Raw genomic sequence first — 15,802 nt, forward strand, 5'->3', positions numbered from 1 at the left:
TCTTTCCCTGGGTCATTTCACACTGCTGAAGAGGCAAAGTAGAAATCCTGTCAGGAAGCCTGCATTTCCACAGGGGAGGGATATGTTTTATTTTTGGTGCCATCATCATCTCGTTATGGGAAAGGAAAATTGTTGATCTTGATAGGTCATTTTCCGCTGCTGCAAAACTCAGGATAAGTGCTCCAAAGGACAGGAGAATTCTACGAAAAAATGCACCATGTTTCTGCGAAAGGATAATATTTCTTAGGTGCGAGGGACCACGCCTTCCTGATGGAGGCTGCCAGGCTGGACTGGGCACTGTGATAATCCACCAGGGAGAAGAGCAAGACGGGAGGGAGGAATCGATAGGAAGAGGAGTGAGTCAGGGAAAGGGTAAATCTCTGATTGAACTCAATGGTATAAATTCCCTCAACAGAGCACCTAGAAACATCTCATGGAGACAGCTTGTGACACTATGCAAACACATGCTTTCGGTCAGTGATAGATTTAAAAAAACATCATTTCCCCTATTCTCTGAATGTTAGTACTTTAGTAGGATCAATGAAAAAAAAATTATAAGTGATTGTGTCAACAACAGAAATCACATAATTGGAGCAAATATTAGGAAATATCATTTAGGCCTTATATTACCTCTAAAACAGTATTTTGGGAACTACAACGTTTCTTTTTGTGACATAAATGTATATACTTGCTTAAAAAGTAATAATTGTGTTTCAATAGAATTTATTTGCTTTGGAATAGTTGGGTTTTTTAATGCATTTAACAAGGCTGCTTGAAAAATGTCTGTGTGTACCAGTATAGCTGCAAACATGGCTTTGCAAAGTTTTTTTTTTTTTAAACCTTTGTGAAACAAGTGGTTAAGAATGTTATATTAGGGGGCTAGCTCTGTGGCGTAGCAGGTAAAAGCCACCGCCTGCAGGGCCAGCATCCCATATGGGCACCAGTTCAAGTCCCAGCTTCTCTACTTCAAGTCCCAGCTCTCTTCTGTGGCCTGGGAAAGCAGTAGAAAATGGCCCAAGTCCTTTACCCCTGCACCATGTGGGAGACCCAGAAGAAGCTCCTGGCTTTGGATTGGCACAGCTCCTACTGTTGCAGCCAACTGGGGAGTGAACTAGCGGGTGGAAGACCCCTGTCTGCTTCTGCCTCTCTGTGTCTCTGCCTTTCAAATAAATAAATAAATCTTTAAAAAAATGTTATATTACTACAGTTTTAATGATCTGTGATTACTTTAAAATTTACTGTATACGGGTGAAATGGACATTTTTCCATTCACTTATTATTTATAGCCAATGTCTATATTATTCTCACTAAACAAGGTTCTTTTGATTTTTACTTGTTAAACTTCTTATTTGGTGAAACATTAAGCCTTTACTGTAATGTGAACTTGAAATATGTTATCTCAAAAACTAAAAAAAAAAAAAAAAAAGAAAGGGAGATGGAAAGAGGGTAAGGAGGAGGGAGGAAAGGAATCATTATGTTCTTAGAATTGTAACTATAAGGCCGGCGCCGTGGCTCAACAAGCTAATCCTCCACCTAGCGGAGCCGGCACACCGGGTTCTAGTCCCAGTCGGGGCCCCAGATTCTGTCCCGGTTGCCCCTCTCCCAGGCCAGCTCTCTGCTGTGGCCAGGGAGTGCAGTGGAGGATGACCCAAGTGCTTGGGCCCCTGCACCCCATGGGAGACCAGGAGAAGCACCTGTCTCCTGCCTTCTGATCAGCGCGGCGCACCAGCCACAGTGCGCCAGCCACTGCAGCCATTGGAGGGTGAACCAACAGCAAAGGAAGACCTTTCTCTCTCTCTCTCTCTCTCTCACTGTCCACTCTGCCTGTCAAAAAAAAAAAGAATTGTAACTACAAAGCACATTGAATCTGCTCAAAATTATTTAAAATTAAAATTATAAAAAAAGAAAATCCTTCCAGATCTAGAAAGCACAGTGTACCCTCTTACATCAATGCTAACCCAGGAGGATTTAGTTTCTTATTTTCATTTTTTTCTTTATAAAAATATTTTATTTTATTGTATTTGAAAGGCAGAGTGACTGAGAGAGACAGAGAGAGAGAGAGATTGATTTTCCATCCTCTGCTTCATTCCTGCAATGATTGCAATAGCCAGGGCTGGTCGAGGCCAAACCCAGGAGCCCAGAACTTCACTCTGGGTCCCCCATGTATGTGACAGGGTCCAAGACTTGGGCCTCTTTGGGTGGTTTTCTAAGAACATGAACAGGGAGCTGGATTGGAAGCATAGCAGCCAGGACTTGAACTGGCACTCGGGTATGGGATGCCAATGCCACAAGAGGCAGCTTAAAGCATTGCATCACAACGTGAATCCCTCTTATCTTTATCCATGCCTTTAGTTTTTACCACAACCCTGATTCTGGGGTATCAGAATCCCAGTCTCAGGGAGATCAAAGGAAGAAATGGAGGTGATGAAACTGATACTTCCACCTTGGTCTTCTGTCGGTAGCAGGCTCTAACTGGGAGGCAAGCAAATACAATTTTAAATAGAGGTTGGCATCTTGCATATTAAAATACATCTGGATATTCTAATTTCTGAATCAAGATTCTGTTTGACGACTTAAGGATCCATGGGACTTCTGATTGTTGCAGTCCTGTCACAGCTCAGGGAGAGACAGGAATCCTCACAATGTATTTGAAAGGGATGGTAGAATGCCAAGTTAAGTGGCATTCTAAGTCCTGTATGTTCAGTTTCCAGTTTATATTGATTTCTGTCTTTTGTCTCAGACGCATAAAAATTCTGTTCTACTGCAAGTCATTTGCTTTGATCACAGATCCCCAGTCATGTCCTGCCATTCTGCTTGTTCTTGCTGAGAGCCCTTCATTTCAGTCCAGTGCACTATTAACCCCATCGTCCACCCGGTCTTGTCCAAGCCCATGGCTTCAGTCATACATCTTTTCCAAACTTTTTAAAAAGATTAATCTGTTTTATTTGAAAGGCAGAATGGCGAAGCTGAAGGTTTGGAGAGAAAAAGAGGGATCTTTCCATCCACTGGTTCACTTCCCAAATACCTGCCATGGCCAGGTTTGGGACAACTGAAGCCAAGAGCCTGGAACTCATCTGAGTCTCCTGCATGGGTGGCAGGAACCCAAGTACTTTGGTCATCATCTGCTGCCTCCCATATGCAATAGCAGGAAGCTTGATTAGAAACACAGAGGAACCAGGACTCAAATTGGCACTCTGATATGGATATGGATATCAGAATCCCAGGTAGTTGTTTAACTTGCTTCACCCCAATGCCCACCCCAGGCATGCTGTATTTAAGCATGCAGCTCTTAATTCCTACTGCTCTTTGCAGAACCATTTATTTGGCTTAAAATTATCATTTCTATTATTGTAAGAACATTTTATTAGACTAAACTATAGAAAAGTTTTTTTTAAAATAAAATACAAGTAGATATTTTGCTATAACAAAAATTTCATTTTTATATAATTTAGCACTTGTGTACAGATATTTATCAATGATTTGAGGGCTATCATTAAGTTTTAGCTACTGGCCTGCACATATTTAGGTATTTATTATACATTAAATTTAAATATCAATATCCCCACAAGATATCTCATGTAGGATATCATTCTGCAAAAGAATTAGTGCTCACTTTCTTCACTTAAAAGAAACCTACCAATACAAAATTCTTTTTTTTTATATTTGCTTGCCTTTTAGTATTGACAGAATTTTTCAGTCTTTTCCTAATGAATACTTCATATTTTAAATAATTGTTTTTCTTTCTCTCTCTCTCTCTTTTTTTTTTTTTTTTTGGAACTCTGGGCAACTTCTGGACTTTGAAAATCTGGAGGTAATTTCAAATATGAAAGTAAATGAAAACCTTATTCCTAATCATATCTTTATTTAGAAGATATAATTCTGAGAATATTATCTGTTTATGTGGGAGTATTAATCTGTTATATGTAAATATTCTAGCTGTGTGCTTTAAAGAGACCTCAGTTTTATTTAAAATACATGAAAGCTTGGAAGCAACAAAAAGGTGTCTCAAGGGTCTTGTGTATTCTGGAGAGGAATGTCAGGAATGTGGGTTTCTCAGCTTGTAAAACAATAACTTCTTTGATTGGCTGTTCAGTTGTGCTTTGCCTGGTGTTTTCTGTTTTTAAATCCAAAGGTAAATTTAACTTAGGAAGGCAATATTTCTATTTGTCTGTTTCAAAAGTAATTTGCTTCCTTTTTTGTTCTTTTTTTTTTTTTTTTTTTTTTTTTTTTTGAAGCAGTGAGTCTTTTGAAATTCAAACTCTATCCTTGTTTACCACTGTGGTTACTGCTTTAGAGGTTAAAGTTTGTCACCGCCTCAGCTTCTTCCCTATCAGTGAAAGGAGACCAGAAAGGCCATGAAAGAAACTCTGTTGTTAAAACAGCTTACAGATTACATGTGTCCAAAACACATCCCTAAACTATATTTTCTTGATGTTTTAATGAAAGCAGCTGCCACTAATAAAATAGCATTCTGTTACTGGATTAAGCATGTACCAGAAGATTATATCCACAACGAATTCACACAAGAAAAATATTTATGGCCTTGTGCCTTTCTCAAATATCAACCAACATTAATAACTAAATCTTGAGATTCTATTTTTGCAAGATTTTCAATATATATTTCAATATTTGGGTTATTGCTTAAAAAGCTGCATTTTTTGCATGTTTATTTATGTATTTGAAAGGCAGAGTTCCAGAGGAAGAGAAAACAGAGAGATCTTCCATTATCTGGTTCATTTCTTAAATATACACAATAATCAGGGCTGTGCCAGGATGGGGCCAGTAGCTAGGAACTACATGTGTGATGGAAGTTCTTGAGCCATCATCTGCTACCTCCAAGGCAACCTTAGTAGGAAGCAAGTGAACACGTGAATAAAACCTGGGATTTCTATGTGAGATGTAGGCATCACAAGCAGCATATCAATCACTGTGCCACAATACCTGTCCCAATGTTTAATTCTTTTCTTAGTCTTATCCCTAAAACATTTTTTTTTAATGGAAAAGTCTTGGTATTTGTTGTATGATTCTTCGCCAGATGAGTCTCAGACTTGGCATTTCCAAAGCTGTAAGGTGAAATAAACCCCTTTTCTTTATAAAGTTAGACCATGTTGTGTGCTTTGATTTAGCAATGAAAAGCTGATTAATGCAGCATCTTCATGAGTTATCAAAAATGCAGAACTGAAAGCTAAACCTGAATTTTAATCTATAAATAGACCATCTTCACGTGATTTATCAGCTAACAAAAAAGAAAAATATAGATATACGAAAATAGCTTTCTAGTTTACTAAGAGAGAGCAAAACATATAAGGCAGGAGTTGCTTAGAGATCACAGAATCGGCACACCACAGCCTAGGGGCCGAAGTGCCCACCACAAGCTTTTGTGTATGGGGTGAGAAGGCTTTCTGCACTTCAAAATGGTTGAACAAAATTAAAAGAAAATAGTATCCCATAAAACATGTGAAACATGAAATTCAAATCTCAGTGCCCATAAGTAGATACTTTGAAATTCAACTGTTCTCCTTTTTTATATTTTCTATTGCTGCATTAACAAGACAGTAGCAAAGTTGAATAATTGCAATTGAGTTCATATGACCTGCAAAGAAAAATATGTTTATTATCTAATCCTTTACAAGAAAAGTTCAGCATTTCTAAAATTCCACTAATATCAGCACAAATGCTCATGGGTTAGTAATTGTGATTATACATAATTATAATAAATTAAATCTTGAAATATTGTCTGCCTATTCTTCTAGGATCGATGACTTTAACAAGTCCCAGGCACAATACATGGTGATTTATCTTTGTTCTTGTAGTCAATTTCCCTTTAACCAAAGTAGATATTTATTTTCAAAACTGAAATGTGAAACCATGAAATATATCCTTGAATATGGTATAGTAAAGTCCTGATCAATAGAATCGTATATTAACATGCTTATAAAATGTATTTTGTTAAGAATGCATACAATATTTTGATGATATGTACCAGAATTTAATACATGCCAAATCTTTTACCCCTGAGAAGTTTTAGTATTTATTTTATTCAATTTTCTCCTTCAAAATAGCAAAATAAAAATGCTCCTGATGAATTTTCCAAGCATACGTTGTTAGAATTTTAAAAGCAAATTCACTGTCATGCCATTCAATAATAGGTTATTTGTTCAAAATGAGTGATGCATATTATTTATATAGCACTCAATCAATTGCAAAAAATAAACTGAAACTGAAAAAATGAGTATGTATTAATTCTTGTGATAGGGAAATCTGTAAGTTAAAATTATGCTAATTGAGACTAGATTTTTAAGTTAAAAATGTATTAATATAAAGGGAATAAAATTCATATATTTAATAGGTACAGTTTTAAGAAGACAATCATACTTCTCTCCCTCCCTCTCTTTCTCTCTCTCCATGAAAACCCCTCCTTCCTTCCTTTCTTTTTCTTCTTTAATTTTACAAAGACATAATTTCAATCCACTCTATAATCATCACAGGCTTAATTCACCACTAACCACAACATTCAACAGGTAAAAAGCTGGAAGAGCACAGTTCCACAGCAGTATAAGCAAGAGCTAAAACCATCAATCATATCTCACAATGTCTGATCCATTCCTACACTTTTACTGTATTCTATATTAACATAGCAGAGAAAACGTATGATATTTGCCTTTTTAGAACTGACTTATTTCACTAAGCATAATGGTTTCCAGTTCCATTCATTTTGTTGCCAAAGACAGGATTTCATTCTTTACATGGCTAAGTAGTATTCCATACTATATGTATACAACATTTCTTTATCCAGTCATCAGTTGATGAACACCTGGATCGATTCCATATCTTAGCTTTTGTGAATTGAGCTGGTATAAACATGAAATCAGCACATGTAAGAGTTGTCTGGGGGCCGGTGCTGTGGCGCAGCGGGTTAAAGCATTCCATATGGGTGCCAGTTCTAGTCCCAGGTGCTCCACTTCCAATCCAGCTCTCTGCTGTGGTCTGGGAAAGCAGCAGAAGATGGTCTAAGTCTTTGGGCCCCTACACCCATGTGGGAGACAGGGAAGAAGTGCCTGGCTCCTGGCTTTGGATTGGCACAGCTCTGGCTGTTGCGGCCATCTGGGGAGTGGACCAGCGGATGGAAGACCTCTCTCTGTCTCTACCTTTCTCTGTAATTCTTTCAAATAAATAAAATAAATCTTTTTTAAAAAAAGTTGTCTGTACTCCTATGTTTTTGGAAATTTTTACTTTTTTTTTTTTTTTTTTTTTTTGGTTCAGTGCCCCTATTCTCTTGCTCAAGTGTTGTGTTTCTTCTCAGGCTACAGGTTGTAGGAAAAAGCTCGTAGTAGTTCCTACATACATTCTCCCAAATTCAAGCCCAGTAGAATAAGAGACTTTCTATTCCCAGGAAACATAACTTAAAAACAGTCACTAACTAAGACTGGCACTAAGAGTTCAGCTTGGCCAGGCCTGCATACCCTTCCCTACCTATCCCCACCATCACTGAGTCAACAGCTGGCTGTAGGAAATGGGTGGAATGGATCCCCCACCAGAAAGTTGAGATTTTCCTGTTAGAATAAGGGAGAGGGGCCAGTATTACAGCACAGCAGGTCTGGCCACAGCCTGCAATGTCAGAATACCACATGAGCATTGGTTCAAGATATGGCTGCGCCATTTCTGATCCATTTCTCTGCTAGTGCACCTGGGAAAGCAGCAGGTAAGGGCCCAAGTACTTGAGCCCCTGGCATTCACATGGGAGACCCTTACGAAATTTCTGGCTCATGGCTTCAGCCTAGACCTGGCCATTGCAGCCATTTGGGGAGGGAACCAGGAGATGGAAGATTTCTTTGTCTTTCCCTCTCTTGCTGTAACATTAAATTTTCTTAATAAATTAAGTAAATCTTTAAAAATGAATAAGGGAGAAGTAGGGATGACCAAGGGAATTGCTATCAGAGTTAAATAAGAATTATATTTTTCATACCACATATGGAATGACTCCACACATTGTACCTGATTTTTAGAGTGCTACTTCATTTATAGTATTCATATAAAAGCTTTAAAATATTATATATTAGGTGGGGTTGAGGAAAGAGGAAATAATACGTTCTGGAAGGAGGATTTGGGTTCTGTTTTGTTTAGGTCTACCCTTGCCCACTTGAAAACAGTAGACTGGTCACAGAAAACAGATTCTTTTCATCCATTTACTGCATTTTTCCAACTGTAAAACTCTGACAGTCCTCAATGACACTACTTCCTTCTGCAACATGATATCAGGACGATGAATTGCTGTACAATGGACTCTTGACGAGAAAAAGTCACCACCTAACTGATGTTGTGTGGGCTGGTCCCCAAAAATGAGCTGAATGGGATGTAGAGTCAACTCTGGCCTCATTGGTGACTTAGGAGAAATTCAGCTTCCATGTGCTCTTTCTGCCTCTTAAATTAGTGTGAGGCTCAATAACCAGAACTGCTAAGGAAATTGAAAAATTCAGTAGCAAAAAAATCAAGTAATCCAAGTTAAAAAAAATGGCAATAGATTTAAACAGACATTTCTCAAAGCAAGGCATTTGAATGGACAACAGGTACATGAAAAAATGCTCACCATAGCCGGCGCCATGGCTCACTAGGCTAATCCTCTGCCTGCAGCGCCGGCACCCCGGGTTCTAGTCCCGGTTGGGGACCCGGATTCTGTCCCGGTCGCACCTCTTCCAGTCCAGCTCTCTGCTGTGGCCCGGGAAGGCAGTGGAGGATGGCCCAAGTCCTTGGACCCTGCACCCGCATGGGAGATCAGGAGGAAGCACCTGGCTCCTGGCTTCAGATCAGTGCAGCGCGCCGGCCATAGTGGCCATTTGGGGGGTGAACCAACAGAAAAGGAAGACCTTTCTCTCTCTCTCTCTTTCTCTCTCTCTCTCTCTCTCTCAAACTCTGCCTGTCAACTAATCACTAGGAAAATGTAAATCAAACCCACAGTGAGGTATCACCTCACTTTCTGTATATTGAATATTTTCAAAAAGAAAAAAGATAACAAATGCTGGCAAAGATGTGGAGAAAGAGAATCCTTGCCCAGTATTGGTGGTGATTTAAATTAGTAAATTAGTACAGCCATTGCAGAGAACAGTTTGAAGTTTCCTCAAATATCTAAACTAGGACTATCATAAAATCAAACAGTCCCACTACTAGGTATGCATCCAAAGGAAATGTAGTCAGTTGGTCAATAAAACATCTTTACTCCCATGTTTTTTGTAGCACTCTTCATGGTAGCCAAGAAATTGGAACAACCTCTACCTTTGATGAATAGATATAGGAATGTGACATATATGCACAACTGAATACCAGTCAGCAATAAAGAAGGATGAAATCTTGTCATGTGCAAAAAAGTGGATGCTGAGTCAAAGAAGCCAACAAGTACCATGGGGGCCAGCACTGTGGTGTATGGGGTAAAGGGAGTGCTGGCATTCCATGTGGGCACTGGTTCCAGTCCGAGCTGCTCTACTTCCAATCCAGCTCCCTGCTAATGTGCCTGAGAAAGCAGCAGAAGATGGACCAATTATTTAGGACCCTGTACTCACATGGGAGACCTGGATGAAGGTCCTTGCTCTTGGCTTCGGCTTGAACCAGCCCTAGCTATAGAAGTGATTTTGGACAGGAATAAGCTCTCTCTCTCTCTTTCTCTGCCTCTGCCTCTCCCTCTCTGTAAGTCTGTCTTTCAAATAAATAAATATTTTTTTAAAAGAAGAGGAATGGCAACTACCACGTGATCTCACTCATATGTGGAATTAAAAATTTGGTTTCATAGAATCAAGAATATAATGGTGATTATCAGGGGCTAATGAAAAAAGAGGGTAGGGGAATTTGGAGAAAGGTTGATTAATGCATACTAAATTATAGTTAGTTAGGAGCAAGAAGTTTAGTAGTCCATTGGACAGAAAAGTAACTATGGGTAGTGATTGTAGCTCATAGATTTCTAAACAAATAGCTAGAAGAAAGGAGTTTGAATGTTTTCATTATCAAGAAATGTTTGATGTTTGAGAATATGGATATGTTTACTCTGATTGGACGTTATATAATATATACATGTATCAAAACATCACATGATATCCCAGAAATATGCACAATTTTTATGCCTCAGTTAAAAACAAAACTATTATTGAGATCCCTTTTCACTAGACCTCCAGCTATTCAAGTTAAACAAAAATATAAAACAAAACCTTGTATTTCCTTTGGACCTAAGTAGAACCTATATTCTGGTCTTCTGTCCAGCTCAGTGTCCCGTGTCTACACGTTCTCTGAGCTTGCATAATTCCCATGATTTCCTACATGGCACCCACATAAAAATATTTTAGGTATATAATCTGTATATTTTAGTTTGAAATATTATTTAATAGATAAAAATTTTAAAAGATAACAAAATATATGTCTATTTCTAAGAGGTTAGAAATACCTTGATCATAATTTCGCCAATTATCTCTTTTTATAAATAATAAGCTAAGATTTAAAATATTCTTATTATCAAGATACTTTTGGCATATTTCTTAAAATAAAAGAGAATATTTTACTCAATCATTCTTATGTAAAATAGTTGCAACCTATGCTCCTCGTGTATCAGTTGGCCAGAATTTAACTGCTCCAAGTAACTTAAACTACAAAATGCAGTCCTCCTGTGTGTCCAGAAAATAATGAAAAGGAGTTTGATAATCATTCCCCATTGTCTCTGCTATGGGGAGTAGGAGGAGGCTCTTTGAAAGAGAAATGGCCGGCGCCACGGCTCACTAGGCTAATCCTCTGCCTTGCGGTGCCGGCACACCAGGTTCTAGTCCCAGTTGGTTGGAAAGCCGGATTCTGTCCCGATTGCCCCTCTTCCAGGCCAGCTCTCTGCTGTGGCCAGGGAGTGCAGTGGAGGATGGCCCAAGTGCTTGGGCCCTGCACCCCATGGGAGACCAGGAGAAGCACCTGGCTCCTGCCTTTGGATCAGCGCGGTGCGCCGGCCGCAGTGCGCCTGCCGCAGCGGCCATTGGAGGGTGAACCAACGGCAAAGGGAAGACCTTTCTCTCTCTCTCTCTCACTGTCCACTCTGCCTGTCAAAAAAAAAAAAAAAAAAAAAAGAGAGAGAGAGAGAAATGAATCAGGCCTGGAAAGACTAAATAACCACATTTCATCTCTAGCTTTGGAATTTGCTACCCTTTCATGAACAAGAATATCTCATACTCTCTTAACGTTGACTCTAGAATGTGAGATCATCGTTATGACTACATATCCCGAAGTGTGAGCAATAAGAGAGAGCTCCATTGCTAGAACTACAATGGAGTCTGTCAGCTGGAGCTGACAGTAGCAGTGGCTGGTGGAAAACTGACACAGTCACTTGATTCTGTCATAAACCGTCTGTCTGCAGTTCATCAATCCCACCCTGGTGTGATTTGATTCTGACTCAGCGTTCTGCCTGCATAGATAGCTATATCTGAAATCACAGACAACCTCTAAAGTTTCTGCTTTCTCTGCCCATGCCCTGTGTTCTATGTATCTGGAAGCATTTGATCAATGGCATAGATGGATGGGTAGATTGGTAAATGCATGAGAGTAGATAGAGGAAAGATACATAGAAAGAAAGAGATACATCACTGCCTCTGAGAGAACATGTAAAAGGTGCCATTTAGATATTTCCCAGTAAATATTAACTGGGACACTCAGTTGATAAACTCCTACTATTGAATGTGTATCTTAAAATAATAAATGCTATTAATATAAGAAAGGTAAAATTGAATTTTTTAAAGATTTATTTATTTATTTGAAAGTCAGAGTTACAGAAAGAGACAGAAAGAGGGAGGGAGAGAGAGAGAGAGAGAGAGGGAGAGAGAGAGAGGTCTTCCATCTGTTGGTTCACACCCTGAATGGCTGCAATGGCCAGGGCTGCTGGGCTAGGCCAAAGCCAGGAGCCAGGAGCTTCTTCTGGGTCTCCCACGTGGGTGCTGGGGCCCAAGTACTTGGGCCTTCCTCTGCTGCTTTCCCAGGCACATTGGCAGGGAGCTGGATTGGAAGTGGAGCAGCCAGGACTTGAACCAGTGCCCATATGAGATGCTGGTACTAACCTGCTGCACCATAGCAATGGCCGTCAAACATAGACTTTTGACATTTAGCTGAAACTGCTAAAAATTTGTTTCAAATTGGAAGTTGCTTACATAAATCAACAGAATTCAGTTTTGCAAAAGTTATTGATCACCAGAGATCAACCCTGGTGCATAAAGTTACCTGCTTTAAAAACTTCTGGCACCAAAATGCTCATAATAAAGGCATGACTATGTTAAATGGACATTTCTTAACTCACATACAATTTGATCTTCTTGGTCTTATTGGTCCTTCTCAGTTCCAGTTTATGAAAATGAAACTAAATACTCATTAGTCAATGATATTCTGTGTTAGGTACTACGGGTCTTAAACTCCATGGTTCTCGCCTGTCCTAGTTTCTTTCCCATTGCTCTGATAATATCATTTCAATACTCTTTATAGAAGCCCTTTCTTTTCAGTGCTCTCCAGATAAATCCCCCTATATGTCATCCAATATCTGCTTGTCTTTTGATTCTAGATGCTGCTTATCTAAGGCAATGATTTAATAGAACCATTTACCAAGGATTTTCCATTATACACAACCATTCTAGCTCTCTATTGAGCTCCTTCCCAATATTTCCCAGAATACCCAATTAACACCACACTTTATGGTAGTTTGCCTTAAATAAAATGTTATCCCTTCAATATCTATTTTAAAATGCTTCATTGTGTGCCTAGACATTTAAACCAGTTTTCATGTGCTTGGGGTTGTGATCCTAAGCTTTGACTGTCCAGTCTATTCCCATTCTTTATGTTTCCCTCCCAACGACCTCCCAAATGTAGCTCTACACTAAGCCTCAGCTCTTTTAGACTTATGTGGGACAAAAAGTAGGGGTAGGGAGCAAAGCAATATTTTCATTATACTTGGATTTTCACTGCCTCATGTTTCTCACAGCCCAGTCTTCCTAAATGAGTTACACAGATGCATCGTCCTTTTTTCTAATTCCTTTTTATTGACTAATAAGTTCAGCCAAATATGTGGCCATTCTAACCAGGATCATAAATGAAACACCAATTGTCAAATCTAGCAGTGTTCCCTAAGTGTATATATAGCATTGACAAATCCAGCTGAGATCCTTATGTGTGTATGTTGACTGACATATAGTATCTGACATGGTTGACCACTATTTTCCCTGGAGTCTTTCAATACTCAAAGTTTTAAAGATATGTACCACATTTTAGTCTTGCTTTATTTTATTCTACACCTTGCACTGATGCATCTCAATCTCCTTTCCAAGTCCCATTGTGTACCAAGTTCTAATGCCATACTCTTTTCCAAGATTCTTGGTCTACATGTTGCATTCCAAGCTCATTCATTCTCAAACCAAGAACCTTATATGCAGCAGTAACCATGGCTCTTCATAATAGTCAAACTAAATCGAAGGAAGAAAATTAGGCCTAATTTTTTTAAAATAATAATTTTTAAAGGTGTGATTTAAACACATTGTCCCTCTGCTATCAAGATTCTTACTTTTTCTGGCTGACCTCATCCCTTCTCAGACCTTCTACTCTACACAGACCTCAACTCTACACAGATGACTCGCACATTTTTACCTCTAGTTCTTTTTTATTATTTCAGTTTCAAGTCCAAATATGATGGAGATTCAACAAGTTAGTGGAAAGATCAAATTAAAAGGTAATGTGAATTTTCCAAAAATTTTTGAAGCCCCTTCATATTTAACTGCTTCTTGATATATCAACATATTTATTCTAATATAATTTTAATGTCAACTTTCCAAGTTAAGCCCATTTTTACCTGAAAGCTGTTCATTGTACAGCACTTCTCTTACCTGTAATGAATCAAGCAAAAACATCTGAAGTTCTTTTATCTTCTCCTCCTGTCATTGTTCATCATATTCAACAGGTTTTATAGTCCTACCATTTTTCTTTTCACAGTCACTCTCTTTCGTCCCTACTCCCTACTTCCTTTTCTCCTCACTAATGTTATCATTGTTTAGTCTTCTGTCTACGCTATTGTTATCAGTTCCTGACTAATTATCATGCCTAAAACATTTTTCTGCCATCTATCTTCCATTCTGTTTCAAAGCAAATTTTCAAAATACAACTTTTATCAGGTCACTGCTCCTATTACAACTCTTTTGAACTCCCAACTTCTACAGAATAAAGTCCAAATTCCTCAGCCTGATGTTAGATCTCCACTGTCAGCTGAGTAGGAACAAAGTTCACTGACCCAATTTCATTTGTTTATTCAACAAATATTTAGCAAGTATCACCAGGCAATATTCTACACACCAGGGATACTTAGAGGGAAAAAAAGAAAATTTCTAACAAAAAATGAGTTAATTTCTAGATTGAGGAAAAATAAGATAAACACACATGCACACACACACACACACCAAAGCAGTAAGTTCTGTGTGAAAAATTAAAATGGAATGATGCAACTGATACTAACTAAATGACCATTCTATAATGGGGTTAGGTTTCAAGGAAAGCATCAAAAAGAAGGTGACTTTTAATTTGACTCCTGGATAAAATGAAGGAACCAAGTTTGATAACAGAAGTTTTGCTATAAGGGAACAACATTGCAAAGGTTCTGAGCATGGTCAAACTTGGTATAGTTGAAGAACAGAAGGAAAAGTCAGTGACTTTGGAGTGTAGAAATTGACTGAAAGACTGATATGAAGACACTTAAAAAAACTTATAGAAAAGTGAAATTAAAAATTTATTTTACTGCAAAAAATTTTGGAGTCCATGTAGATTTTTCATGACACACATTTTCCATGAACTTTTTGAAGGCCACTCGGTAAGGTCATAGAGGTAAGCCGGGAATAAAGATATCATAGAGCTTTATAAAAGTAGAGCTTTCTATGGCATTTAGATTTTATTTTAAGAAGAGAATGAAATCAATGAGGAATTTAGAGAAGGAAATAACATTCAATAATCTATAATCTAAAAAGGCCATGGAACAACTGGTGCAAAATTGTAACAAGATGATGATTTGGATGGCTAACATGTATTTGAGGTCAAGAGGATAGTAATGTAGATGAGATGGTGGAAATAATTGAGAGTGAGGAGATGACTGGATTTTTAAGTGTTTTGAAAAAGGAATAAATAAGCCTTGTTAATAAATATGGATGAAGAGAAAGTGACTAGAAATGGGAAAAACTTCTACATTTAGGAGATATTAAGTGAATATCCCAGTTTAAGCTTCCAAATAGTGGGAGTAGTAGCTATCATTCGTGGACTAAGAAGCATATATATTCTATTGAAAAACCAAAGGAATGCACATGATTGTCCAGGGAAGGCATATAACCCAGTGCCAATAATTTTAATATAGATTCCAAAGTAGATAAGTAAAGAATATGTGGAAGACTGACAATGAAAGAAAGGAAGATTGGTTTTATGATCTTCTCAAAGTTGAAGGGTTACTTCATCAAATCCCTTGCATATGTGAGCTGGGAAGACAGGGGTGCAGTAAGCGAAATTAAGTTGCTTGTCGTAGAAATTACAGAAGTGGAACATTGGCTGTAATGACAAGCTTGAGACATAACCATGGAAATGTTTGGAAGAAATGAGCTGGAGGGGATACTCCCTGGAAGTCACAAAATCAATGAACTTAAAGACCAAAATCTCTCTACTGCTTTCAATCACCATTTGCAACTGTATCATATATTTTATATTCACAGCAGACTTCTCAAATCCCAGGTGGTAGCACCCATTCAAGAATATTGAATCAGTTCCTTCATTTATTGTCTTG

At 38.3% G+C, this 15,802-nt stretch overlaps 1 long non-coding RNA gene across 2 annotated transcripts in view; it reads right to left on the reverse strand.

The window, feature by feature from the left end:
- The window catches only part of LOC133767789 (uncharacterized), a 34,772-nt gene extending 20,611 nt beyond the window's left edge, over positions 1–14,161 (reverse strand). For both annotated transcript variants that reach the window (XR_009866910.1, XR_009866911.1), the window contains exon 1: positions 13,875–14,161. This is a non-coding gene — a long non-coding RNA (uncharacterized LOC133767789). The remainder of the gene's footprint in view (positions 1–13,874) is intronic.
- Positions 14,162–15,802: the final 1,641 nt, after the last annotated feature.

The sequence above is a fragment of the Lepus europaeus genome, chromosome 1 (assembly GCF_033115175.1).
Source record: "Lepus europaeus isolate LE1 chromosome 1, mLepTim1.pri, whole genome shotgun sequence".
NCBI lineage: Eukaryota > Metazoa > Chordata > Mammalia > Lagomorpha > Leporidae > Lepus > Lepus europaeus.